The sequence below is a fragment of the Marmota marmota genome, unplaced genomic scaffold (assembly GCF_001458135.2).
Source record: "Marmota marmota marmota unplaced genomic scaffold, marMar, whole genome shotgun sequence".
Lineage (NCBI taxonomy): Eukaryota > Metazoa > Chordata > Mammalia > Rodentia > Sciuridae > Marmota > Marmota marmota.
In genome coordinates, this window is record NW_026000142.1 from 23,694,755 (window position 1) to 23,722,610 (window position 27,856).

A 27,856-nucleotide genomic window follows, 5' to 3' on the forward strand; every position below is an offset into this window, starting at 1 on the left:
ACCAAATTAGCTTGGGTAGGTTTGCAACACTGAAATATTAACATCCCTGGCCTAGACAAGCATAACCAACATATTTTTCAGATTACAATTTCAGGAAAAGAGCATTTCTTGTCAGTATTTGTGTCTATACAGCGTCAATTACCATTGAGGATGTGGCAGACAACATAATGCAAAGAGTTTCTTAATCAGCTTTAAGCAGCATCTTTTCTCTGATTTCCCTCATAAGGTGACACAAACACAACCTAGCCCTGGGTTTAGAATTACAGATGGAGGGAGGCAGGTTGGCTAATGAGAAATGACAAGGATATGCCTCATCGGATTCATAAATAGTAAAATAAACCCATGAGTCCTTATATCACTGAGTATGGAATACCTTCAATGCCATTTCGATTTGCTCCACATGTTACTAAAAGACAAAATTTGATTTGCAGAGCATAATGGATTTGGAATTGGCAATTAATTTGCCAGAGATGCCATTTGAGAGTCTTGTAAGTAAAGCATGGTACTCAGTGTATGAATGGCCCACAGCCACTCCATGGGAGATGTGTGTCTCCATTCTCACGTACTTACCACCAAGCAGTCAGCCCATCCTAAAGAGGCCTCCTTGACTGCTGGGCACAAAGGGTTGCACAGTTTGTCACTACTCACTCAGCTGGTGGCTTCATCTTCTGATTCACAGCAGTGTCCTTGAAACCTGCTGAGATGTCCCATAGCCATTTTAAAACCAATGGTCCAGAGCTAAACACATCATCCCTCCCACACAAACCCTCTCTTCTTACTGTGTTTCCCATTTTAGTCAACGACACCACCATCTGTCCAGATGCACATGCCAGAAACCTGGGGTTTCTTTGACCGTTTCTACTTCTCACAATTGCATCCAACTGACCTTAGACTCTGTTGATTCTAACTCCAAAATAATTCTTGGGATAGGTCCACTTCATTGTGTCACATAGGTAAAAACTCAGTCCAGGTTGCTGCTGTACCTTGTGGCCTCATACTACCTGGTCTCCTTGCATCCTCTTTCTATTGGATATCATTTGAGATAAAAACATATATTTCTTTTATGCCTTTATTTTCTCCTTTATCCCTTCACATCTAATCGTGTACAGCAATATTTAGAATAAATAGCTACTATAAAGAATAAGAAAAGTGGGTTCTTAAACATTCAAAACTAAACTGTGGAGTCAAATTATTTCATGGCTTATGAAATGCCTGGGACCAGTCTGTATAGTTTAGCTGGTCAGCAATTCCCCGGGCCTGGCTGACTATGGTGGCAGTGGTTCACTACAGTTCACTATCAAAGGGGATCATTCTGTGTCTTGTGATGACTGGGACTTCCAGGACTGTAATGGTGATTGCAGAAATTTCCAGGTTTGTTGGCAGAAGTCACCATCACCTTTCTGCCCTCAGAGTTAGGGTTGCCCATCAACCATCCATTCAGCTTGCCCTTCTTTCCAAGTCACTCCCCAGCCCCACGTAGGAAGTGGTAGTGGTTATCCTACCCCTGCTTGAGAATGGGGGCTGGTTGGATACCTGGAGTTCCTGGTAGTCATGTTATAGTTAAATTATGATCTCACAGGGCACATGTTCAGGAATTTTTGTTTTGTGCTCATTGCTTCAAGGGAGGGATGTGGAGGTGAGAGAATAGAAATTCTTGATTTGGATTCCAAAACATTATCAGTGGATTGTGTAATGGGTCTTGGAAAAAATGATTTATGTAGATCAGAAGTAATAATAGCAGAAAAGACTTTACCATAAACTGAAAAATATAATCTCCCATCAGTCCCCAACCACAATGCTTGGTGGAAAGGAGGGAGAGTGAAGAGGTGTATGTATAGATTAGAAGGGCCTAGACTCAGGCCCCTGGAAGTACCCAGAAGGCAACTGGAGCCCACAATGAGACTGTTGCAGAATAGGTCCAAGTAGAACAAGCAAAAGCACCTTTTGAAGACACCTGGGCCCCAAGTAGAGGCAGTTCCTCTGGTTATAAATGATGGAACCCCCAAATGTTTTCCTTCTCTCAGGGAGGTTTTATATTTTAGTGCTAAGCAAGTCAAGCTCTAGTCTTAGAATCCTGGGCTTGAGATGGGGCTGGAGAGAAGGAGCAGGTAAAATCCTCTCCTGGCTCTCCAAAGTCCACCCAGTCATTGATTTTCTGGGCCTTCTGTGCTGTCAGCACAGGCAGAAGGTTGGCCCAGCTGCATAGCACAGGGATTTCTCTTAGCCCCAGCCATTCCCCATCCTCCTCCCTTTTGATGTGTATACCCCAGGGAGGTGCAGATTCCTCAGTTAAAAATCACTGCATAAATGAGTCACTATTCCTGGTGGGAAGCTGTGTCTCCACTGTGTGTCAGAAAAAAATAGTAAGCAACTGTTACTAGTATGTTTGTAAAGAGTTGAGAATAATCTGATTAAAAAAAAATGTAATGGCACTGGGGCTTAACCTTTTCACTGCCATTTCAGAGTCAGCATGGTTTTTCATATTATCCAATGGAGCTGAGGTATGTTAGTTGTGAGATGACCTGAATATTTTCCATTGGTGTCAAGTCATGGGACAGTGAAGAGAAACAGATCTCCAAGTCATTCTGTGGGTTGTGACCTAAAGAATTAATTTCTTGACCTTGCCTCCAACAATTCTTATATCTGTGCATCTTGTTATATACTTACTAATTATAAAATATTAAGGGTAATTTGGTAGGTAAGATTATCTACAAGTGTGAAATAAGTAATAACAATTTTTTTTGTTTAACAATCACTTGTGTATATATAAGCATATGTATGTGAACATACATATTACATGTAGATATATTTAATTTTTGCGTTAGTGAGAAAACTAAGTATGTACAAAAATTGTAAGCTGAATATAAACATTTCCTTACAAAATCAGAATTAATAATAGCTTATTTTTTGTTGTGGATCCCAAAATAACATGAAATTGCTTATCTGTCTTATTTAATTCTCATTTTAGCAAAGTCCTATCTCTGCATCGATAGTGAGTAGCAGGGTGTTCCACCAGGGAAGGTCCTGAGCCTTGGTGACTGCCAGTTTCATGTCCCTGAATTAAATGTCTTAGTAGAACAACAGATAGGGATAGTTTTTTTTTTTTTTCCCCAGAAGGAATGTAGCCTAAGATGAGGGGGAAAAAAAGGGAGGGCGGCAAGCAGAGATCTTTTAAGCAATTTGAATCAGATGTGGAAGTTGGGAGCCATGCGTTATCAAGAAAAATCATACTTAAAAATGGAAGTCAGTGTGAATTTTTTGGGACAGTGCAAGCTAAGTAAAGAGCATTTGAAGAAGTAAACCTGGTATTATGAAGCACAATTTAATCAAAATTAGTCATGCAAATAGCATGCATTTTTTGCTAATGATATTCTGAAGAATACAAAGTAAACTTACTTTACCTACATTTTGACTGAGGAATGAAGGTATTAGTAGGGAGTTATGCGAAGCAGGTGGCACTAAAAGCAAGTGAATCTTAAATTTTTTCTTTGTTATGGTTCTGTTGTTAAAAGAGCAATGCTTCTCAAATCGTGGCCTTAATTCAAAGGAGTTTTATTCAGGATGGCTAATGGGAACTGACTCACTCATTTCTTTTTTCCAGTGGTTTATAATTATTGTTTGTGAAATTACTTTTGAAGCTGAGCCCTTGCTAAAATGCTCTCTGGGTAATTAATTATACCATAGATTCAGATGGTAAGTCTTAATCCATTATTGTTTTGAATAGAATCAAGAGAAATGAGGTGGAAGTTTTTGTTAACACTGTGAAATTTTCAAGGAATGTCTGAGTCTGTGGGTACTTACGGTGCACTCATTTAGTCACTCAACATCTCAGACTAGGCTCATCAGAAACAGAGCCTGAGCTGAGGACTCATGGGTAAGGGAGCAGGGCTCTTGCTCCTATATCAGTCAGTCAGGGGCTGAGGGCTGCCAGAGAAGATGCAAATGTCCATGTACTGCAATGCTCTGCACAAGGCAGCAAATAGCCCCCAGGAGCTCCAGAGCAGTGCTGCAAAGATGCGTTAGGTGGGATTTGGGGGGCCTATTGGTATAGAAGAGGATGCACAGAGACAATGCAAAAGTAACAAAGACATGATGGCATGAGGAAGGAACAACAATGGCATCTGCTGTACTCAATGTACAGTTAGTCTTCAGTACCTGTGGGTTCTGCATCCTGGGATTCACCCAACCAAGGATCAAAAATATTGGAAAATAATTGCATTAATATTGAACATTTTAGACTCTTTTTAGTACTCCCTAAATGATACATTCTAACAACTATTTACACAGAATTTATGTATCATTAGATTTTTATAAGTAATCCAGAGATGATTAAATATATAGATATAAGTAAAGGGCATTTGAAGAAGTAAACTTGGTAGTATGAAGCACAACTTAATCAAAAGAAGGATGTGCATAGGTTCTATGTAAATACTATGACATTTAAAAAAATATTTTTATTAGTTGTTGATGAAGTTTTATTTTATTTATTATTTTATTTTAGTGCAGAGAATCGAACCCAGTGCCTCACACATGCGAAGTAAGTGCTCTACAACTGAGCCATTATCTCATCCCTACTCTGCCATTTTATATAAGGAACCTAGGCATCTTCTGCCAGAGGTCCTGGACTCAATCCCTGTAGATACAATAGGATTATTATACAGAGAACCTACTGTCTGTTGGGCTCTGTCCAAAGCTCTGAGGACTAGTGGACTGTAAGACTATGGGTCTTCTATGCTAGAAGGGAAGACAGATAATATAAAAAATAAGGTAACACAGGAAGATTGTGATTAAAAGACAATAATCCATGCTATGAAGACTAAAAAGCAGGGCAAGGGCATAGGAAATCACCAGAGGTGCAATATTAAATAGGGTAGTCAAGAGAACATGAAAGAAGCAAAATCTGTTAAGAGTGTATTCTAGTTTCCATGGGGAAGTAGTGGCATTGTGCATTGTTCCTCTCTACCCTGGGAATTTCTTTCACATGGAGCTCATGGAAAGGAAGTGAACCTCCTATTGAATAAAACCATCACAATAGGCATTCCTGATATAGGAACAGCTTAAATTAAAAGCATACCACCCCCCACCTTGCACACTTTATTTCTTAATGTTCTGAAATCAAATATTTGTATGTTAAGAACTCTGAAAATGTTCTGTGGTAATCATCTCGACTCTGATTAAGAACATAAGAAAATCTGCTACTCAGGGGAAATGGATATTTCAAAAAGAAGGAAGAAAACAGCATCTATCTTAGAACATAAAGCTATTTTTTAAATTTGAAAAGCCAGGACAATTTAAATGACAAAGTAGACTTTAAGAAAGGTCTATGATGAGGTGATAGTGTTGCAGAGGTGACAGTCAAGGTCCAGTACTAGATTTTATTTCAGAGGAGACTCAAAGACTCTTATCACTAAATCATGCAAAAACTCACAAGTGACAGCCACTCTATTAACATCTGGGGTTACCTTTGTGGAGGACCTTACTGAGAAGAGCTCTGATTATTCCATCTGAAGCAACTTCTGGTAACCTCATTCCACTTTCTTCTTACTACCCCTAACTTCTCTTCTATCTTTCCAACCAGTAGGATAAGCAAGACATGGTAGCCGAAAAGGAGCCAACTAGGATTTATTAGCAGGAATAGATGGTGACTCCTTTTCTCCATTCCTTTCTTACTATTCTCCATGACAAATGTTTCAGGACCTTTCTAATTGTAAAAAAGAGAAATGTGGACATAGGTTATATTGGTCCCATTATGTTAACTTTTAGTAGGGAATTCTTTCCAGCTTTCTTTTCTTAGAAAATACGCACATCATGTTAAGAAATTAAAGGGGTTGTGGATTTTGAAATTTCATCAGTGAGCATTAAATATCATTATCAAAATGTTACCAATTCATTAAATTTTAAAATAAAGTATCCGATCAATCTAAATAATTTAATAATATTGAGATGAATTGTGGGACAATATTCTTTAATATATACTCTTTTTTTTTTTTTGGTACCGGAGATTGAACTCAGGGGCTCTTGGTCACTGATCCACATCCCCAGCCCTATTTTGTATTTTATTTAGAGACAGGGTCTCACTGAGTTGCTTAGTGCCTCACTATAGCTGAGGCTGGCTTTGAACTTGCAATCCTCTTGCCTTCGCCTCCCAAGCCGCTGGGATTTACAGGTGTGCTCCATCCACCACGTCTGGCTTAATTTAATGCATACTATTTTAAAAGTAAAAACAGCATCGATAATGGACAATAAAATATATATCAGTATCTTACTCCATTTTATGCTGCTATAACAGAGTGCCTGAGCCTGGGTAATTTATGAAAATCCAAAATTTATTTTCTCACAATTCTGGAGGTTGAGAAATCCAAGACCAATCGGCAGCATGTTCACTTGTTTAGTGAAGGCAGCTGATGTAATTCTCCTCATTTTTGTCTTTGAAAATTTCCTCTTGCCTCAACCTCTCTGAATACACCTGTTGTTTACGGTGACATATGTATTCCCATTGCAATGTCCTGCTATTTCCATTGTTCTGCTATTCTCATGAGAATATCAGTGTGTTTTGGAGAATTGCTCTGATTGTGTATTTAGACTGACAAAACTCTGCCCTCATGGATCTTACATTCCAGAGGCAGGATATAGACACTCATGCAAATTATGGCAAATTGAAGAAAATAAAGGGAGCAGTAGAGTACAGTCGGGGTTGGCGAACTTTTTCTGTAAAGGGCCAGATAGTAATTATTTTGGGCTTTCTGGTCATGTGATCCCTATCTTGATCATTCAGCTCCATCATTGCAGCAGGAAAACAGCTATGGGCAATATGTGAATGAATGGTGATGGCTGTGTTCCAATAAAACTTTACTTACAAAATAAAACCATCAAACAAATCTCTCAGATTTGGCCTAGTGCTGTGAACTGATAACTCCTGGAGTGGGAACGCACCACAATCTCCAGTCACCATCTCTCACTCCTGTGAGATAGAGTACAAAGTGAAGAACTGGATAAATGGAAGTATAAAGTATAATTGGTTGATGACAAGATCATTGGATTTTAATTTATGATTAAAGCCTTATGCTAGAAGACAATTATTCTGGTGATATTTAGACTTTAGCTGGTAGGCAAGAAGGGATGTGCTCAGGGGTAAGGAATTTGGTTGCATGTCTGGAGATATTCTCTGGGCCATCCACCCTGAGGCCAACCCTGCGGATGACAATGGGAGAACTTGCTACTGAAACCCAGGAAGGCAAAGCACCTCCTTGGCCTAGGTGGTGGATAGCCAGAAAGCACAAGTGCTGTGAAGCATGTATTTCTGCCTGTCCTCCTAAAGAAGGGCCTTTTCCTTAGAATAGGATATTTCTGAAGAGCACATGAATTTACTTAACAGAATGAGATGCAATTAGGGATGATTACAAGCATTGGTGATACTAATTATAAGACAGATCAACAAGAAAGTGTTTTCTTTAAAGTACCTGAGTGTTTCTACACTCGAGAGTCACAGCATCTGTTTCTATCTGTTAATAGATTTGAGGTACAGTTCACATTAATGAACCCCTGTTTGAAAACATAGTCACCATGGTCAATCATTACAAATACTCACTTCCATACCTTTTGATTCATATCAATTGCCTAGCAAAATCACAGTCTTGGATAGATCCAATTCTGCCCCACAACCCTACAGTTCATTGTGACAGGAGAATACCACATTACCACCCTGATGTCGATAGAATTAAGTGGGCCTTTAGTGCCACACTTCTTGCCTCCATTTACTCCTCCATTTTCCTGGCTGACTTTGTGCTTCTCCTCCATCTTTCCCCTCTCATTTCTTTTGAATTGAGGTCTAATTTACACACAACCAAATGCACAGTTTGATAACTTTGATAAATGTCTGCACCCCTGTCAAAACAGAGAACACTACCATCAACCCAGAAAGTGTCCTTAGGTGACATCCCAGGAAGTTCCTGAACTACCACCCCAAGAGCATCACTGCTTTGACTTTTACCCTGGGTGTCTTATTTCACATTTTCCCCTTTCTCTTATAATCTCCAAGTTTTCCCCACTTATTGTCAGTACTTGGATGATCTTGTTTCCTATTTCACTGAGCAAAGAAAAGCAGCCATAAGAAAAATCTCTGCAAAAATAAATAAAGAAAGAAAGAATAAAAAATCATGCCCAACGTTCTAGTTGAACAGTTCTTCTGTTGACAGCAGCTTGTATAGACCTTGGGATATTATGGTGCATGGTGGGTTTTATTAACTGGAACCATGAGGAGGTGGCATTTCAGGAGGGAGGAATGGCTGGCACAGGTAACGAAGCATGTGGGGACCAATGGCTGCAGCATAGAGATGACTTTCCTGAGGTTTCAGTCAAATACCAGCTCCACAGCCAACCAGGGACTTGTCTTCCTTCCCCTCAGGCCATCCTGAAGTCCCTTGGGCTTCCCTTTTGTGCACAGCCAGGATGATGTTGGAGAGGAACTGACCTGGGGAAAGCTGGTTTTGCTTTGTGCTCCCTTGTCACGGAGTGAGCTAAATTAGCTGGCGTTCTGCCTTCTGTCAAGTCGGCTGTTTTCTGAATTGAAGCAGAAGTATGAATTTTTTTTTTTTTTTTTGCCACTTAGTCTTGAATTTTGCTGTTCTCGCTACTTTGAGATAACCACAAACTGACTGTATTACCAAATGGAAAACAGCACTCCCCTTGCTACCTTCACCTAGTGTAGCCAGCAAGGCCAGCACTCAGCATAACAGATGCCTCTAGCAGCTTGGCAGCCTCCGGGGTCAGTGCTTGGCATGCAGCAGAACAGTTGTCGCTAAATAGCCCAAATGCCTGGATCAACTCTGGGGTCTAGGGGTGGGTTGGTACTTCCCTTTCTAGGCCACCTGAAAGCTGTCAATCAACTAAACAGCAAGCGTTTAATGGCTGACTGTGGTGTTGACGCAGTGCTATCAGCCTCCACCCATTTCTCTATTTCTAGCTGATGCTATTTGAGGCACCAGACGGGAACAAGGCATTCATTTCCCTGTGAAATCTGGGGTCTGGGCTCAGCATCCCCCAACCCCACTGCACTCCACAATCCTGTCAAACACTGTCCTCTCCCTTCCAGCCTCCATCAGTGTAGTGTAGCGGAAAGATCATGATGAGCTCGGATGAACTAAGATACTACAGACACAGTGCGTTGGACATGATGATGTGCTTGCCCAATGTCCTCCCAGGAAGGACTTGGTGTCCCAGCTCTGGGAGTGCTATCAACAGACAGCTGTCAGCTGCCAGCCCTTCAGCCTCTGCCTCAGCTGCTGAGAGCCACCTCCCCCAAGGCCATGTCCTTCCTGCATGGTCCATTTCCAGTGGCTGATTGAGTCATGCTGCCGACCCAGATGGGCCTCCCAATCTCATTTTCCCTCCTTTCCTTGCAGGTGCTTATCCTAAGGCTGCTCCCTAATAAAACCCCACAATCTTAGTTCCCAGAGAACCCAACTTGCCCCATTTGAGTTGACATTTACGTTAAATAGCTTATGAGCCCTGTGACCTTGGGGAAGAAGTACCCTATTTTCTGTAAGATTTAATTAGTCATCAGAAAAATGGGTATAATAGTAACTTCTTCACAGGTTTGTTGGGAGTGCATTTGGTTTATTACTTGATACAGAGGAGTCCCTCATATATATTAGATATTACAAATATTAGATGTCATAAAAATTAGATGTCATAGTTCTTGAACAAGTTATGTAACTTCTGTGAGCCTTGGGATCCTTTATTCAAGACTGAGAACAACACCACTCACATCTCATGATTTTGGTAAGGCTTGTATGACATAAAGTATGTTATGTGTTAGGTACTTAATAGATCCGTTCCTTCCGCTATTATTTCTTTGAAATATCAACTGTGCCTTTTATAGTAAATTAAAGAAATGTTACATTTATTTTCTTTCTCTTATTGCTGTCCTTTTAGCAGAGTATAGAGCATTTATATTTGAAGGAGGAAAACTAAATGCAGAGCAGAAAGGTGAGGTCAGGGTGGACCCCTGGGTTTGTGACCAACTCAATGGCCAGTTCCTTCAGGAAGCTCACCCTGACTGACACCACACAGTCTACAAATTACTCAGAAAACATTTTTCTTTGAATTGCTTTGGTAATTCTTTTAATTGTGTGTGTGTATGTATATATATATATATGATATATATGATATTATATATATATCATATATATATATATATATTTATATATATATATATATATATTTTTTTTTATTACAGGATTTCTGTTTTCATACCGTAAACCACTAAAAGGCAGAGATGATGTCTGTTTTTAAAAAGCTAATACTTGCCTGGAAATGTTCCCTGGTTACTGTACAGGTATCCCTTGGTGTCCTCAGGGGATTGGTTCTGGAACCCCTCTCTCCTCCAAGGATACCAACATTTGTGGATGCGCAATTCCCTTATATAAAGTAGTGCAATATTTGCCTACAACCTCCACACATCCTCCCATGTACTAAATCATCTCTAGATTACTTACAATACCTTATACAATATAAATGCTAATTGTCATAATATCTTGTTTAGAGAATAATGACAAGAAAAATACATATTCAGTAAAGTTACAATGTTTCCCCCCTAAATATTATTGATATATAGTTCTTCAAATCTGAGGATGTGGAGCCCAGGGATGTGGAGGGCCAGCTGCATTGATCAATGACCACTGACCATTGGCAATGCTGAGTCCTGCTGGGATACTGAAGTGCTCCAGGAATTCCTGCTGAACTGACCAGGAAGATTAGAGCCAGATGGGGTCTTCTGAAGCACCAGAGTTCAACTCTATCGCCTCACCCAGAAGGAAGAAAATTTAATTAAGGTTAACCTTCTCTTAAAAGAATGGCATTTAAAAGCTCATGTGGAAAATTTGAGGCCTCATCTTTATTGCATCTTCTCTATTTTAAAATTCAATACTCTGTTTATGTAAAAGATGGGTCAGTTCTAGGAATATTGTCTTACACTGACACCTGCTGGGCAGGTGAAAAATAACAGGTACCTGGAACTCTAGTGTTTTGTCACTTGAAGCAGGGAAATGTCTTCCTTGTTGCATTCACCTTTTAATAAGCTACTGGTTTTAAAATTTCCTTTCCTTCTTTCTCCTGTTAAACCCAAAGGTCTTTATTAGATTTTATATTCCTTAAGTATGATGATTCTATCACCAAAAGTCCATAGTATTTAGTATGTCATCCCAGACACACCTACTATTTAAATAATTTAAATAAATATTTAAGCACACTCATTACTGTGGTTCTGTGCACAATACCCTTCCAAACCACTGACTTGTCAAGTGGGCTCTGTAGAAAGTATAGCCCCATCCTTAATCCTCAACTCATCCTTGTTGGGCACTTACTCCAATCATTGAGAGGCTGATCTCAATGATGGATGTAAGAACCACCCAGAAAGAATGTCAGAATGTTACTCCAGGGATCATAACCTCAGCAAAAATTTGTTCAAGTATTTCATCATCCTAATAATATTTTTATTACAAACCATCTCTCTTCACTTTTATTCAAACATATTTTCTTTTGTTTGTTCACCTAAGGTTTAGGAAATGACTAGTTGGTTTTCTATTTATCAACACTCAAAAAACATTACACAATATACTAGTAGGTTATATTTTACACTGCTTTTCACTGTTCTTTTTTCCTTGTTTATTTAATAATGAAAAGTACTTTCTAGACGGTTCCATATTTTTTTCCTGGAAAAATGTTGACACAGAGAGGAAGACAGCGCCCACAGTCTAAGCCTGAGGCTTTTGTTAACAGAGGCATGGTTGCTGCTGATCCTGTTGGTCATCTGAGGTTGGAGAAGGAGGCTCTAGAGGAATTGAATCCAGGGATTGCCGGGAAAGTGCCTTGATACCTGGGGTGCCAGGACGCAGGAAGGACGTGAATTTTGGATCCAGTTAGACTCAGATTCAAAAACTGCCCTACTAATATTGGGTCTCTGGCCATTGTTTAATTCCTCTTTATCCTTCATCGGTGTGCAGGGATAACAATACCCCCTTGTAGAGAATTCTTGATAATTCAAGGAAACTGTGCTTGGCACATGATTGATACAGAATTATTCTATTTCTTGTTTCAAAAAGGATACTATTTTGCTTGTGTCTGGCTTGGTCCACTCTGATTACTTCAGTAACAGTTCTTACACATGGCAGATGCCATTTTTGAAAGTCCTTGAAAGCCTCAGGCCTTTCCTTCAAGTTTTCTGGTTGTCACAACGGATCTCTGCTTCACTCTTAAACTTCTCCGACTTGCTCTGGTCCTTGCACTATCTGTTGTCATACTTTCATAGAGTGGCCTTAGGGATTTATTGGTTTAACAAATATTTGTTGAGCTCTTACAAAGTGCTAGCACAGGGGATACTGCAGTGAACACAAAACAAAACTCCATGTTATCCTGGACCTTTTATCATAGGAGCAGAAAGAAAAAGAAGAAAATAAAGCATATGATTTGTCAAATTGTCATATACCAAGAAAGAAAAAATAGGGTAGAAAGGGTGACAGGGATTGGGGAGGTGGCTGACTGCTCATGGAGGTCATAAGGGCTGCCATGCATTAGCTTCCCATGGCAACCTAAACAGAGTTAGTAGTACACAAAGGTTGATCCAGATGGGATGAAGGAGGTGACCGTATACAGTGTGAAGGCTGGAGAGATGGTAGGTCCAGCTATAGCCAGGAGCCATGGAAGAGAACTTGGGGAGGGACCCTGATCTTAACTGGATCACAGAGAGTTGGTGGATTTCCCTCTTGACTCCTTTTTTCAGTTCCTGATGACAAGATGGGGAGTGGAGACTTTGTCAATGTTGACTTCTTGAGACTCAAGCATTGAAGATGAGGAGGAGAAATAGGAGGAGAAGGAATAAGAGAAGGGGAAATAGGAGGAGGAGAAAGAGGGGCAGAAGGAAGAGGAGGAGGAACAGGAGGAAGAGGGGCTGCTGCCTTCAAGAAGCCCATCTCTTTTCTGTGGGACAGGAGAAAGAGTTGCGTAGGATCTGATCTGGCCCACGAGAGACTATGAGTCCCTCCCTTGAGCAACTACCCTAAGATCTTGGATCAAGAGGTGCTGATAAGACAGAGTCAGTGTGGGCTGCCTGGGAGTGAAAGGTCTTCCTTCTCCCTCTGGCTGCCTGACTCCGGGCACATTGCCCAGCTCCTCTGAGACTGTTCTTTATCTCTATATTCAGAAAGTTGCCTCTTCATTTCTGCTCCCCAAAATTTCAGGATTTTAAAAGAAGTTGCAATTTTATCTCTATCATTGAAGTTCTGAACAGAAAGTAGAGAATTTTAGGGTATAGGGTTCTTATTGATTTTTTTTTCCTTTTTAGTTGACTTTGGAAGAAAAGAAACTGGGAAAGGAAGAGTTGGTTTTGTTGATGATTTAGAGGAGTGAGATTAGGTTTCCTGAATAATAGCCAAAAATACCAGAACAGGAGGAATGGGCCTTTCAGAGTTTAGGAAGAATGTGTTTGGCAGGAGATTTGCTGACTTGATCAAGAGGGCTTTCCCACTTTCCCAAGGGGAAGGAGGAAAAAAAAAAAAATCCCAGCAAAATCAACTCAAATGTTCCCTTTGTGAAGATTTCTGGTCCTCTAGGCTGAACTGGTTGTTCCCTTCTCTGTTTCCACAGAAAAGTAAAGAGCCAGCTGGAGTCAGGGGGTGAGAGAGGGGCCAGTGACCCCATGGTGGAGGAGTGGAACAAGTGTGTGATGGATGAATAGATAAATGAAAAAGAGAAAGACAAACCAGCAGGTAAGGGGAAATGGAGATTCGGGACAGGTGACTCTGCAATGGAATAATGTGATTTATGAGCCCTTGGGAGAGGAGTGGCCCTCAGGACCTAATGCAGCCTCACCAAGGGCTGGTCTTCAGGAGCCTCACTGGTGGAATCTCCAGATTTGTAGGTTAGGGGGATGTGATGGACATCATTTATCTTAATTTCAGAGAAACAAATAAAGTCCCTTTTGTTTTGGGTTAAGATGGTGAAATGAAGATTATATTTTAGAATAATTTTCAGCTGGTAGAAACATCTTTATTCAGCTTTTTTAGCATTCATTATGGATATGGAATTTTTTGACATGGAATGAGGTATCTGTGGAATACCACAGGGTTAAGTCTGGGACATGTTAGCTCTAAAAAAAAAAAAAAAAAGATTTATGTTGAAATAATTATAGGTTCTCAGGAAGTTATCAAAATATATAGAGTTTGTACCTACACTTCACTCGGTTTTCCCCCCAGTGATAACATTTTTCTTACCTATATACATAGTACAATATCTAAACCAGGAAACTATTATTGGTACAATCCACAGAGTTTAATTCAGATTTCACAAGTTTTTGCATGTACACATGCATGGATATGTGTGTGTAGCTTTGTGTAGCTTTATTACATGTATAGGTCTGTGTGGCCAACCCTGGAGCAGGCTCCATCTTCCATCCATTTATAGCCATTTCTGCTCCTCCCCAAACCTTAGCCCCTGATAGAGTTCATTCTGTGTTATTTATTTTTATTTCAAGAATGTTATGTAAATGGAATTGTATTGCCCATAACCTTTTGAGATTGGATTTTTTTTTTTCACTCAACATAATTCCATTGAGATCCATCCAAATTGTTGCATGTGTCAATAGTTTTTTTGTTGCTGAGTCATGTTCTATTGTGTGATATACCACAGTTTAACCACTCACCTGCAAAGAAAAATTGGGTTGATATTGGCTGTTAAGCAGGAAACCATTATGAACATTCATGTACAGGTTTTTGTGTGAACATAACTTTTCTTGGCTTTGGGATAAATACCCAAGAGTATATGTTTAGTTTTAAAACTAGTTTGACAAATTATGATCCAGAGGGTGGTACTATTTTACATTCCCACCAGTAATGCAGTGTGATACAGTTTCTCAGCATCCTCACCAGCATTTAGTGCTATTGCAATTTTTAATTTCTGATATGGAGGTAGTAATATCTTATTGTGGTTTTAATTTGCATTTCCCAAATGTTTTCACATGCATATTTCTATCTGTATATCTTCTTTGGTAGAGTGTTTGTTCATATCTTTTGTGCATTTTCCATTTGGATTGAATTAATTGAGTTTTGACAGCTGATTATATATTATAGACCCAAGTCCTTTATCTGATATATAATTGGCAAATATTTTCTCCTCATCTATAATTTGTCCAAGTGGGACTCACTTGGACTGGGTTCTTTGCTTCCTCTCAGGAGGGTGTTTTGCAGAACAAAAGTTTAAACTACTGATGAATTCCAATTTATCAATTTGTTTTGGTAGCAGTTTAATGTAGTGGTTGAAAATAGGATCTGTGGAGCCAGAGAGCTTGGATTCAAATTCCTGTACTACCTGGGAGACATTAGGGAAATCCTATAGTCTCTCTATATCTCAGTTTTTGTACCTGCAAAATGGGATAATGAAAGTATTACCTTATAGTGTTGTTGTGAGAACTCAGTGGTGCAATATAAACTTAGAATGATACTCAAAGAAATGTTGCCCATGATTATTATTAAAATAGGACACGGGGCGGGGTTGTGGCTCAGTGGTAGAGCACTTGTCTCACATGTGTGAGGCACTGGGTTCAATTCTCAGCACTGCATATAAATAAATGCACAAAATATAGGTCCATCAACAGCTAAAAACAAAACAAAACCGGACACAGGATTAAAAATTGGAAAATTACACAAGAGACGTGACTAATCAGGAATAAATGTCAAAAAAAGCCCTTGTGTACACAAAGGATTACAGAAGATTGACTTAACTTATTTGAAATGTTTAACTCAAATATCTGCTGAATTTTTGTTTAGTTACGTATTCTTATAAACATGTGTCCTCATTGAGAAATGGCAAGATTCACATAGGATGGAACCAACAAGGCATTTAGATCCATTCAATGAAAACCAGAATCCCCTGTTAAGGGTAGTATAGATACTCAGATGCATTTTTTTTCATGTTCTTATTGAGATTTGACAAAGCAATGTTTTAGATGATCAGCTACTAGAAAATGGTCACTATTTCTGTGCAAAGAAAAATAATCCAGAAGTAAACAATCAGAGTGTCAGCAGAGTTCATAGTTACAGCTTGATGTGAGGGTCATGTACATGCTGGACCTCTCATGTGCAGAAGCTCTTGGACCTCAGCCCTCAGCACCACTGACAGTTGTGGGAAGCACAGGTCTTTCTTCTTCTCTATGCCTTTGCTGGCAATGAGAAAATGAACAGTGTGTACTCACAGGAGAGTTGGGTGGATGGGTAGGGGGTTCCCAGAAGTGACAGGAAGACGCTGTTAACAAATAATAGAAGGAGAGAGAGAGAGAGAGAGAGAGAGAGAGAGAGAGAGAAAGAGAGACAGAGGAAGCAGAGAGTGCCTCAGACTGCTAGAAAGAAGTGGGACTCATTTGGACTGGGTTCTGTGAGGTCATCCCTCTTCCAGGAACCAGATGAGAGACATTGGGCAATTCACTCAGCCTCTGGCTGAATTTTCTTTTCTGCCACATAATGAGACTAGTGCATTCCCCATGAACTCCGTGGGCAGTTATGAAGAATAAATTTACATGGAATTCTAAAGCAATACATATGACATTATTATCATCATTTTAAAAATATACACTTATTTTCCAGAAATACCAAATACGCATACAGTTCTTTTGTTCTTTTAATGGAAGATACCATTAAGAGCTAGCATAACTAATTTCGCTCTCCTACTCCTCTCTGCCTTAACAAATTCTGTTTATATTTTGGTTCCTCTTTCCACTTTAATTGTGGTGTTTCAGCAATGAAACCTGGCTGGCTCTTGCAGATGCTGCTTTGACTTGGTAACTGCTACACAGTTTCCAGTCTAAATCACTAAGCTGACTCTTCTCTCCTAAGACTGTAATACTGGAAACTGTACTTGGGTAGTCAAGGCCAGTGTGTCCTTGCTATTACTTCTCAGATATCTTTGTTCCTGAAAAACACACAGACCAGAGACCAAGAACTACAGTCAAGGATACTATTGAACTGACCTTACCCAAGGAAACAAGCACAAATTTGTCTTTAAATAAATAAATGAATGAATATTAGTTTAAGCTCTGTAATAAATTGTAAGTGTAGAATCCCTTTACTCACAGTTCACTGAAAATTGAGTATGTGTATGTATTAGAATAGGTTGAAGAGGGGACTTTTTTTAAAAAAAAAATCTATGAATAGGCTATTATTGTCTTGCAGAAAACTATTCTTTGGGATTTGCTGTTGTGAACATTGTAATTATCATTAACTTCAATTTTTTTTAACTATGTGGTTAATCACTAAAGAGGAATATTCTTTACTCCTCTGCATTTGCAGGAGTAGGCCAAAAGTTGAGGTTTAAAGAGTTACTCTTTTGGGGGACCTTTTAGGGGAACAATTTCAGTGGCCACAAAGTTTCATAAAGTAAGCATGAAAACACAAAGAAAGAATGTCTAACAAAGTGGGCTATATAGAGACCTTGGAAAAATTTCAAGTTTTCTTATTTTGAATGCTTACTTGCTATCCATATTTTATTCATCTCTGTGACCTAAATGGATTAATAAATAAGTGATATATATGAATGAAGAAAATAGAATAAATATATATTTTTATGATCTGAGGAGGCTGTAGGAAGAGTATATGGATGAAAATAATTCTCAAAGGTTGACCACACACTCCTAAAAATACACCAATAGGGAATTGTTATTTTGTAAATATCAGTTCTCTGAGAAAGGGATAGGTGAAGCTTCTGTCAGTTAAGAACACATACACAAGCACAGGCTCTCAAATCAGATGGAACTAAGATTGAACTTGGCTTTGGCACTTAGTAGCTGTAGGAACCAAGACAAATTACTTATTTCTTCTGAGTCTCAATTTCATCTATAAAATTGTGTTATCGATGTTATCACATGAGAAATACAGTAATACAGTTTAAATAAGCTGATATATTTTCTAGAACCTAATACAACAACTGGTTTAAAGCAAGCTCCCAGTACATTGCATTAATAATTACTAGTAATGGTAGAAATATTTAATCCAAATTGCAGATACATGAAGACATTCCAGGAGATATACAAACTCAGAATCGATTCCCATATATTTTCTCTCTTTCACTCTCTCTTGCTTTTGATATATATATATATATATATATATATAGATAGATAGATATAGATATAGATAGATAGATATACACACACACACACACACACACATTCTATATTTATCAGCTTGAAAATGTACCTGAATCAGGCTGCTCTCTTTTCTGTCCTCCCTTTTACAACCTCCTTCTTCTACCTTATAAAATAATGACAAATTTTTCTTCTGACTTAAATCATACTGTGGTACAGCTCTTGATAGAAACCTCTGGGACACCTACTCAGAGGCAAATCTATGGTATGTGACAGACAGTCTCCTTTAATCAAGATGGCATCACAAACCCAAGGTGTAGGACAGTGGTCTTTCCCGGTCTTACCTGTGTCAGGTGCAGAGCACCCTGTAAGCAGATATGCCCATCCATGTTGGAATTTTGGAGTTTTAGGGATATGGTGCCGTTAGGCAGGGGAGCAATGGCATTCCCTGCTCTGCCCTCCTCACAGCTGCAAGAGAAGGTAACATTTTTGAGGAAAAAGACTCTTGAGAATAAAGCAAAAAGAGCATCTTTTGGAAATATTGAAACGGCAGCCTGTTATTCATCCAGGTGAAAAACTCATGGGAGGGCTCCGTGCTTTAGCTGTCTATCTTGAATTATTCAAGAATTGTAAGGATCATGCTGGGAAATGCCAGTCAGCCATGAGTCACACTTTTTCTGCAATTTCAGCATCCTGTAATGAGAACAAGCTCAGTGAAAACTCTCATTTTTCTGCATTTTCCTCTATGTCTCAGTGGCATAATTTGTGTGATTTGAAGGTGAAGAGATCTACAATTTCTTCCAAAATATCAATGTTACATTTTCTAATAAAGGAAACATACACTAAGGTAAGTTAATGTTTTGTATTTTTTTTTAGTATGTATCTGGGTTCATAGGAAAAACATTTACGTTAATTTTTGCTAAACATTAGCAAAACATGAGATCCATATTTGTTTTGTTTTGTTTTGTTTTGTTTTTTGAGGATACACATCTCTACTCACTGTCGCTCATCAATCTCCTTTCTGCTCATGTATTAATTTCTATCATGTATTTATTAGTCAGTTTGCAAGGCTGTAACAAAATGTCATGGGCCAAGTGGCTTAAATGACAAAAATTTATTTATTTTCTCACAGGTCTGGAAGCTTGAAGTCCAAGATCAGGGTGCTAGCATGTTTGGCGCTGGTAAGAGCCTGCTTCCTGGCTGGCAGGCAGTTTTCTTCTTACTACATCCTCACATTGGGGTAGGGACAGGAAGTTCTGTCATCTCTTCCTTTTTATTTATTTATTTATTTTTTGCCATACCCAGGGCCTCATATATGGTAGGCAAGTGCTGTACCCTTGAGCTATATTCTCAGCCCTCTTTCTTTCCTTTTTTTTTTTTTTTTAAGGCACAGACCTATTGGATTAGGGTCCCACCCTTCTGATCTCATTTAACTTTTATTACTTCTCAGGCCCTATTTCCACATATAGTCACACTGGGGATTAGGGATTTAAAACATGAATTTTCAGTGGATAGTACTCAGTTCACAGCATTAGATTTTAGAAACTTAATGTGACTATATTGCAGATTATACTCCAAATTATCTTTTTCATAATCCTTAAAGTGCTTTTTCATAAGCCTATACTTACTAATGACCAAGGGTTTTTCCTTGCTGTTTATTTACATAAGGTATTTAAATGATACTGCTAAAATTAAAACATCCAATTTTATGAAACATAAAATTGCCCCCCAATGCAAATCTAGCATGCAGTGACTGGAGCACTAGAAATCTGGTTCGATTTAATCAGGATTAATTCTCCCTTCCAGATGTTAATGTATTGATTCCAATTCTATCAAATGTATAATTACATAAATCTAACTGTCTTCAGTCCTCTTTGGGAAGAAATTATCACATGTAATAAGTATTCTCAAGTGTCTGGGTCTGTCCCTTTGTCATCTCCTTTCTATGCATTTTGAGATGTTCTTTAAAAATGGAATTTGACATGGGACACAACTTACAATTTTATGTTTCTGTTTTAAACTTTAGTTTTGTCTGTGTTAGTTCAATAAACAAAATCTCTGTAAGTAAAGGAGTGATAAAAAAAAATTGTCATGCAATAAGTCTTGTTAAGCCTTTTTAGGTCATACTTCTTAGACTGGGAAACAACACCCTCCTTCCCCCACCAAAGTAGTTGATTTTCAATTCTTCTTTTTCAATAAAATTTAAAAGTTGTCAACAGGCAACTAAAATAGTTTGGGATAATAATTCACTATATACATTTTGACTTGTAACTAAGAAGGCATTCATTCAAATAACAGAGTGACATTTCCACAAGAAATTGCCTAACATACTTAGTACTTATTTAATTGAGCAAGTTTTTTAAATGTTTGTAACATTGTAAAATAGGAATAAAATTGATGCCAATTTCCTGTCTCATTTTATCCATGAAAGCCACAGATACATGAACTAATTTTAAAAGATCCATCTAGTCATTCAGCTTATTTTTTTAGTAAAACTCTACTTGTTATATTTTATAATTATTTATCAAAATATGCTATATATTCATGCTGGTTCAGCTAATTGTGTGCTAAAAATCATTCTAAAGATATTGCTATTCAGAAAACTTTAAAATTCTAAACAGGAATATATTAAATTTTCCATTGTCAAGAAAAGCTTGTTCATGAAATTTTCAATGAGCAAGGGTGGCATTGCTCTGGCATTTACAGTCCATTGGATAGAAAGGATGATGTTTTGTCTAAAACAAAAACACAACATTTATATTATGCAAAGTACATATTTTGTAGCTATCCAAATTTACGGTAAAAAGTTTTAGGTGTTTATTTAAAAATATGCAAAGGAATACACAAATTAGGAAGTCTGAGGAAAAAAGTTTGAAGACCACTGACTTTGTTTATCAAAGCTGTACAGTAACAGTGGATACTGATGGACTGCATGGGGGGAAAGTGGGAAAATCTTTGAGCATAAAAATGAGTGGACATGGATGTGTTGTTAGCATTAGCTCTTGTAGAAAATACATCCTGACAAATAACAGAAAACAATGAGGCAGTTCTTAATTTTTGGCCAGTACCTTTAGACATGGCCATATCCATTATTTATGAACTTTGCAAAGCAGATCTGTGAATTTATTCCTCTCTTCTGATGAGTTTCATTATGTTGGAGACTAGAAATCCATCACTGAAATCGAGATTACTAAATTAGGTATGTAGCACTGTGCAAGTTGTTAGAGCTGCAAAGAGGAACAGAAAAAGAAGACCTCTTAGAGAATTTACGGAAGAGAAGAAAAAGGACGTAAGCTGGAAGTCAATCATCACGTGGTTTGAATATGGGGCTTTTCATTTGCATTCCATATTTTTGTGCACCAAGGATTTGAAACTGAGTAAAGATTGCCCTCAGCAGTATGGGTGGGCATCCTCTCACCTATGGAGGTTCTAAACAGAACAAACAGTGGGGGAAGGGGGAGTTTGCTCTCTATTTTTGAATGAGGATATCACATTTTCCTGTTTTCTGACACTGGCACTTGTAGCTCTCCAGACTTTGGAATTGGACTGAATTATACCAGGGGCTTTCCTAGGGCCTCTGTCCTAAGTCCATCAGGGACTTAGCGCCACAATCATGGATGCCAATTCCATCCATAGGACATATGTGTCTTCTATTGATTCTACTTCTTGGAAGAACCCTGAATAATACAAATGGTTTGTACTATAAATTTCTCTTGAATCCCTGGGGTTTGGATCTTGGCATTTAAGCTTCAAGAGTGAGAGAGAGAGAGAGAGAGAGAGAGAGAGAGAGAGAGAGAAAGCCCTCTTCTTTCACTCCCTGAGTCCCGGCAGACCAGGGTTTCTGCTATGCATTTCCCATATATTCCATGGCTTTTATATGCCTGGATGGTCCTACCCAGAGGGTGTTATATACAGAAAGTGCTCAATAACTGCTGAATGATGGGTGAAAAGAAAAGGTGACAGGAATTTAAAAACATTGGTTATGATTTTGATGTGAGCTGTCTCCCAAAAGCTCATGTGTAAGAAAATGTAAGAAGTTTTAGAGGAGAAATGATTGGGTTGTGAGAATCTTAACCTACTCAGTGAATTACTCTCCTGATGGGGTTAACTGAATGGTAGCTGTAGAGGGTAGGATGTGGCTGGAGGAGGTGGGCATCAGGGGTGTGACTTTGGGGTATATATTTTGCATCTGATGAGTAGAGTCTCTCTCTGCTTTCTGATCATCATGTGGGTTGCTCTTCTCCACCATCACTCTTCCTCCATGATGTTCTGCCTCATCCCAAGCCCCAAGGAGTGGAACCTGCTGTCTATGGACTGAGATCTTTGAAACTATGAGCCCTCAAATAAACTTTCCTTCTCACAAGAGGTCCTGTCAGGTTTTTTTTTAGTCACAGCAGTGAAAAAGCTGACTAAAACAGAAATTAGTACCAAGAAGTGGCGTTGTTGCTATGACTAACTTGATCATATGGTTCAGAAGCTTTTGGGGCATTTTGGAATTGGGTGGGGGAATTTTAAGATGTGTAGTAGTGCAAGGTGGAAATGTTTTAGATTGCTATAAACAGAGCTGATTGTCGTAATTGGCTTAATGGCTGATTCTGGTGGGAGCACACTATTGGTAATGGGACTAGAGGCCATTCTTGTTAAATTCTGGCTGAGAAGTTGTCTGCATTTTGCACATGTCCTGAGACTTTCCATGAGGCTGATTTTAAAAACGATGGACTACTTAATCTGGCAGAAGAAATTTCTAGACAACCTAGCACTCAGTAGGTGGCATGGGTATTGTTGGCAGCTTTTAGCTAAGTTTATTGTGATATTCAGGAGCAGAAAGCAGAGCAGAAAGATTGGAAAAACTCAGACTTGAAAGGTGGGAGTAAACTAGGGCTAAGGAAGTTGCAGTTGTTAAAAACAAACATTACTGCCACTAAAGAAATGCTAAAGACTTTGCCAGAGATGCTGAGAAAGATGGCCTAAGGGCATCTCAGGAGCCTGCAAGACCTTATCAGTCCCAAGAGAGTGAAAGTAAAAATTCTCTCGAGAAGAGACCAGACAGATACCCTTGCCCAAGGGGGCCTAGGAAATTTTTTCAACATGCTCAGCTACCCAGACACTCAGAGGCTGTTGCAGCCAGGGTCCCTGGAGGCTTCACTACTGCTCAAAATGGCAGCAGATCATGGTGCTGGTTCTGCAAGATTGCAGGATGCTGGAGTTAGGGGTCTTGGAGGCCTCCACCAAGATTTCAAAGGAAGGTCTTGGAGGCCAGGCAGAGTGCAACAGGGCTGGAGTCCCTGTGGGCAGCTCCTGAGAAGGTAAAGTATGGAGATGTGAGGAGGAAACTAAAGCTGCAGTGGAGACCCCTGAGATTAAGAAATGCCAGTAATGTGGAACTGACTTTTCTAGGTGTTCAGGATGCAAGTTTTCCCTGAATCTCAGAGAAGATTTTGGACTTGAGCTTTCGGGCAATCTTGGAACTGTTGAGAGTAGGGACTCTTGGAAATGGACTTATGTAATGCCAGATTCGTGGGACCCCAATAAACCTCCAGGAGCCAAATCCGATGCAATCACACAAGAGTCTTTATTGCAAGTCTGGACTCACAACCGTTCCCGATGCAGCGGTCCCAGGGCGTGAGTCCTGACCCTTAGTTCAGTGAGGATTTATAGGTTTTTTTTGGGATACTCTATGCATCACAATGTCACAGCAAATCATTTCATACCACGGGAAAATCAAACAACAATTCTTAATATTGATTAGCACATTCACTGGCGGGAACAAGTTGGGCAAGGATGATCAGTTCAAGTAGTGGATACATTTGAACTGATTGGTTTAGGCCTCAAGGGGTTGCAAGAGTGTATATGCTAAACTGCAGGGTGGCCTAATCTTGTTATCAATCACCGAAACTACTGGGAGGGTCACTTGGTATTTCAGGTATTTTCCCTGTCTCATGCTGATTGGTGGTTGCTAGGGGGTTGCTATGGGTCCTCACCTAGCCTAACTGAGTCAGGGACACCTGGCTCTGCAGATCTCTCCTGTTATTTAGGGACAAACAACTCAGCAGAGTGGCTATGTGCCTAGGGGCACTGTGGGTTTTTCCAAGGATAAGGGTCATGCCCCTCCCTTTGGACTGGCCTTGAGGTAGAAGCTGGTTTCTCAAAAATGGAGTCACATCAGTTTCCCACTTAATAATTTATTTTGCATCGTGAGATGGTTGTGAGCTTTTTTGGGGCCAGGACAGAATGTTATGGTTTGGATCTGAGATGTCTTCCAAAAGCTCATTTGTGAGACAATGCAAGAAGGTTTAGAGAAGGAATGATTGGATCATGAAAACCTTAACCCAATCGGTGAATTAATCCCATGATGGGATTATCTGAGTGGTGGCTGTAGGCAGGTGGGATGTGGCTGGAGGAGGAGGGCATTGGGAGAGTGTCTTTGGGGTATATATTTTGTATCTGGTAAGTGGAGTCTCTCTCTGCTTCTGATCATCATGTGAGCTGCTTCTCTCAACCACTCTATTCCACCATGATGTCCTGCCTCATCCCAAACCTCCAGGAGTGGAGTCTGCTGTCTGTGGACTGAGACCTTTGAAACTGTGAGCTTCCAAATAAACTTTTCCTCCCCTAAAATTGTTCTGGTCAGGTCTTTTAGTCACAGGAGTGAAAAAGCTGATTAAAACAAACATCATAGTTTAACAATTTAAAAATGGCCCCATTTCTGTTGGGAAGCCAGGATCATTTCCCTATATCTCGTCGGGGGATCATGGTGTTTTCCGAAAGCTGGTGAACTGTAGGGGTTGGGAGGAAGCTGCAGCCTACTCAATTGTAATGCAACTTGCCAGGAATCAAGCAATAGTGTTCTTGGAATCCTAGTGTTTACAAGGCTCCACGTGGAGTGCCTGGGCTTGGCTTCTAGAGGACCTACAGGCTATAGAGGTGTTAATGTCTTCAGAAAGTGAAAAACCAGCCTCTACCTCAGAGCAAAGCCTGTCCAAGGAAGGGACATGACCTATGTCCTTGGAAAGACCCACAGAGCACTCATAGGTACATTCCCACCCTGCTAAGTGTTTTATCTACAAATAACAGGAGAGATCTGCTGCACCAGGTGTCCCTGACTCAGGCTAGGTGGGGACCCATAGCAACCCCCTAGCAGCCACCAATCAGCACAAGACAGGGAAATACCTGGGATGCCAGATGACCTTCCCAGTAGTTTATGGTGGTTGATAACGTGTTGGGAAGCCAGTAGTTCAGCAGGAACACCCCCTCTTGGCCTAAACCAATCAGTTCAAATGAACCCCCTCTTGTAGTAACCAATCACTCCTACCCAACTTGTTCCCGCCAGTGAATGTGCTAATCATGTTTTAGAGTTGTTATTTGATTTTCCCGCGGTATGTGATGATTTGCTAAGAGATGCTATGATGTAGGTTGGGGGTCCCTGCCTTCTCCAAAGAGTGTATAACACTGCTGCAAACCCTGGGCTTGGGGCCTCTCAGCATCACCAGTTGCTGTGTGTGCGCGGAGGACCGAGCTAGCTTGCAATAAACACCTCTTTGCTGTTTACGTTGATCTTGGTCTCTGGTGGTCTTTGGGGGGTCCCGAATTCGAGCATAACAAAAGGGGCCAGATCTGGGGGGGGGCACAGAGTCAGTAGACCCCATGTGAGGGGCAGGACACTTCACCTCCTCATGGTTTGATAGCAGTTCTTAAATTTTAGTGTGATTGTAGGAGGTTTAGGAAGATTGTTTAATGATGTAGATTCCTAAAAACTCTGTTCAGATTATCTGATTCATGGGTCTGAGTTAGAGCCCAGGAATTTACATAGTAATGGGCTGCTTCTGGACTATGTTATAAGAAGATCAGATTCATATTTACACAAGTTAGAATAAAAAAGTTATGAATCGGTGACTGTATCGCCCTTAGCTCCAGGCTGAAGGGGCCCCGGCCCCGGGGTTAGTAGTCTAGAGCCCTCTCTTCTGGCCATGTCCCTTCTTGCTCCATGAGGAGGGCGAGGGTCCAGGGAAATAGGCCAGTGTGGTTGTGACCAGCCTTCTAGACCATGAGGAGGGGAGAGAAGGACAGAGAAAAGAGGAGAGAGAAAGACTTTATCTTATTATGAGATAGGCTCATGTGATGGTGGAGGCTGAGGAGTCCCACAGTCTGCAGTCTGCAAGCAGCAGCCTGGGGAAAGATCGAGGTGTAGTTCAGCCCAAGTCAAATGGGAACGGGGGTGGGGGGGGTGGGAGTGAATCCCAGGTGGAGAGCCAGGGAGGGAAAGCTGAGAGGTCCCTGCACAGGCAGGCAGTCAGGGAGCAAACAGGGACGAGTTCCTCCTTCCTCCTTCCTCTGGAAATACCCTCATAGACACACCCAGAAATAGCATTGAATGTAGGCACCCATAACCAGCCAAGCGGCTACATAAACTTAGTTTCACCTGTGCTGAGCTGCCTCCCAGGGTTTCTCTGGTCTCACCCTGCTGGGCACACACTTAGGCCTGAGAAGTGACCAAGGGGCAGCTGTTGGTTGGGATGTGGATAGAGATGACTGTTCAAGCAATGACATCCCCCAGCTGGCCCCGGGGAGTCCTGACAGAGGTCTGGCTGTGGGAGAAGAGGGAGCAGGGCCTTGGGCCAGGAGGTGGCTCGTCCTGTGTGGCCCCTCCCCTGCGCTGGCCATCCGAGTCCTTTCGAAGGTTTACTTATCAGGACACATTTTGCTCAGCAAGTTGTTGTTTTTTATTTTCAACATCGAAACATACAAGCACATGGTCTGTGGGCCTTCATCTGTCTGTACTCCTGCCTCAGGCCCCACAAATGTTAAGGCCAGATTTGACCAACATTTTCAATTAGTAACATCTTAGAATCGATTTGTTTATTCTGATTTTTTTTTTAAAGAAACCTGCCTTTCTAAAAGATCAATGGTTAATTGGTAGCTTGAATAAAATTATACTTTATTTAAGACAAGGAAAAATCATTGTCCTTCAAGTCAGGCCCCAGAGAAGGGGAAATGGACACAAGGTGGAGGAACGTGACCTCTAGGCTTGTCCAGGTGCCAGGGCCAGAGGTGAGGAGAGCCAGCCCTGTGTGGCAGGGTGAGCCTGGGCTTGTCCCCTCCCAGCCCTGCCTGCTGTCCTCTCATTCAAGAGGTGAGAGGCTGGGAGTGGACATCATTCCGTTCTGCAGAACTGGCATAGTCAAGCTATTTGGGGGCTGGAGCCCAGCTTTTCTAGTCTCATTCTATTTAGGATTCGGCCTCTCCAGCATGAGTCAAATGGCTCCAACTTTTTCTTGGAATGAGATATACTCTGGAAACGCAAATGCTTTAAGGACAACTTTATAATATTTTCAAGGAAAAAATATAACTTGTTGAAATTTTCATGAACTGTTACATATGAAGACATGTTCAGAGTCCAATTATTTTATACATGAATTATCACAGGAAACTTTGACTTGTTTTTATATATTTTACACACATGGAAGATACAGAAGCCATCATCATGTGAAGTCACTGTACTTGATACCATATGACAGATGCTTTAATGGAAATATTACTTAAAATATCCAATTACTTTTTTCATGTACTTGTTGATTGATTGTATGTCCTCCTCTGAGAAGTGTCTGTTCAGGTCCTTGGCCCATTTGTTGATAGGGTTGTTTGTTCTCTTATTGTCTAATTTTTTGAGTTCTTTGTATACTCTGGATATTAGGGCTCTATCTGAAGTGTGAGGAGTAAAGATTTGTTCCCAGG